Source organism: Lathyrus oleraceus, chromosome 1, assembly GCF_024323335.1.
Source record: "Lathyrus oleraceus cultivar Zhongwan6 chromosome 1, CAAS_Psat_ZW6_1.0, whole genome shotgun sequence".
Taxonomy (NCBI): domain Eukaryota; kingdom Viridiplantae; phylum Streptophyta; class Magnoliopsida; order Fabales; family Fabaceae; genus Lathyrus; species Lathyrus oleraceus.
This window is the reverse complement of record NC_066579.1, coordinates 426,233,937-426,236,477: the sequence shown is the minus strand read 5'-3', so window position 1 is coordinate 426,236,477 and position 2,541 is coordinate 426,233,937.

The following is a 2,541-nucleotide window of genomic DNA, read 5'->3' as shown; positions in this document are numbered from 1 at the left end:
AAAGTCCTCCCAATGTGTTTATCTCTAACACACATTGTGGGTTTTCCCATTTTGATCCATTGTTTATCTCTAACACAATCTATCAAAATGACAACTTTTTGGTTCAACCTTATGGTGAACAAAATCATTCATTACTATCTCTAGCTAACAAACAAGATTGGATGAAAACCTAGGTAAAGAGTTGGTAAACATCTCTCGATCATAAACCAACACAAAGAGTTTTCAATAAAACAAAGTTTTCACCATATATTCATCATTAAAGAGTTTACAAATGAAGATCATCCCATTTACACACAAAGCTAATGATCATCTACATCTAACCTTGACAAAATGAAGAACTTAGCCACTCATTTTCATGGTGGCTTGCACAACAAGTCTCGGTTGAAGGTTGATCAACATCCAAGTCGAAGAATCGAGATTGGATGGGAATCCACCTTCTTTTTGTAGAATAATGTTAAGAGATGAAGAAAAATGGGTTTCTAGGTTACAAAATATCTCTAGAGCAATGCTGAAAATATCTAAAAAAAGTACAAATTATGGAAGTGTAAAAGTATGGCTCCAAAAAGTAGCCCCTGCTACTTATAGTGCTGCTACTGAGCTGTCATGCTCGCTAGGCGAGCAAAATGGTTCGCCTAGCGAGCCCCTAAAATAGGCACCAGAGGCACCTGCGCCCAGAGAAATATCCTTTGCCAGATTTGCATGTTCGCTAGGCGAACAAAACCTTCGCTAGGCGAAGCCCATGCTTCAACCTTCGCTCCAGCGAGCTTAGGAGGTTTTGCTACTGGAATTGCTCGCTGGGAGCTCGCTAATGGCTCGCCTAGCGAGTGAGTGTTGGCTGCGCTTTTGACCAAGTCTGGGCGTGTTCGCTACCACCTTCGCTGGCTGCTCGCCTAACGAGTTTGTTGATGTTTGGCACTGTAATATACTGGAGATGTTCGCTGGAAGCTCGCTGGGTGCTCGCCTAGCGAGCACTTCGCCACAGCACTGGCCTAGCGAGTAAGCTGATGAATGCATTCTTTTTCTTGGTCCCTTGCCATTTTCTTGTGCCTTCATTTTCTATTATTTCATGCCTAATTCCTGCACAATAACGCACAAATCAAAGGTACCAAGATCGTTTAACATTGTATTGCGATTCATCTAAAACAAAGGCGGTTTCGAACGCTTTAGCAACAAAAAGGAGTGAAAGATGCCCACATTTGATAGCTCAAATAAGCACTTTTGGGCATCTAACATTACTTTCTAATAAAAATCCTCACCAAAAACCCATCCATTCTCAATCTATTTTTTCATTATAAATCTTCAATCTTGTGGTTCATCACATCGAATAGAGTAAAGTAAGATATAATTTCAGGTAAAGATCCTTTATTTCACACTGCATTGCTCACATTAATCATGCATTTTGTCTGAAAAACAAGCATAGTGTTCGAAAATGTATCTCCAGAACGAGTATGAACTTTTCCGAAAATGCATTTCTGGAACTAGTATGTGTTTATTTTTCCAGTTCTGTTTTAACAATATCGTTTATTTACTGTTTTTGATAATTGTTTTCATCAAATATGGTGCACCCCGACATTTTCCCCAAACAAGTTGTTTCTTCGAATGTCCATGGCGTTTTTGTGAAGGCGGTAGATGTTTGGAACCAATTTAAAAACGAGCAAGAGTTTGAATTTCATAATCAAATGCTTTAATGGATTCGTATGGAGACCTATAAACTTGGATTTGGTGTGGTTGTTGGAATGACCGATAATGGTTCGGATAAAAGATGCGCTTTTGTGACAATGACGAGCGAAAGAAACGGGAAATATAGAACTCCACTCCAGATTTTTAAAAGAGACGACACCAGTTCAAGAAAATGTGAGTGTCCATTAAAGGTATGTGGTTACATTTGGGAAACAGAAATTGGAGATTTAAGATCATATATGGTTTACATAACCATGATTTGTGTGAAAAATTAGCCGGTCATCCTAGTGTGTGTTAGCTCATGTCGGAAGAGAAGGAATACGTTGCTCACATGACATTGAATTTGGTCAAACCAAAAAATATACTTGCAACATTGAAACGGAAAAGACCTGAAAATATATAAAATATCAAGCAATTGTATAATATTCGGTATCAAGCTAAAAAGGCGCATATGGGGATAAAACTGAAATGCAACCACTCTAAAAATTGTTGGATGATAACAATTACGTGTTTAGGTACCGAACATGCAAGGATGAAGTTACTGTTAGATATATATTTTTGACTCATCTTGATTCCATAAAGTCGTTCAACACATTTCCTATTGTGCTTATACTTGATTCAACCTACAAGACCAACAAGTATAAACTTCCATTATTGTAGATGATTGGTATTACCTCAACTGAGAAGACATATTATGTTGGGTTTGCATTTCTTGAGTGTGAAAAAGAGGACAATTTTACTTGGGCCTTAAAGGTGTGTCAGACACTATTGAAAGACCAAGTAGAGATTCCTAAAATGATTGTTACCGATCATGATACCGCCTTGATGTCAGTTATTGAGTGATCCATATTGATTTATGAC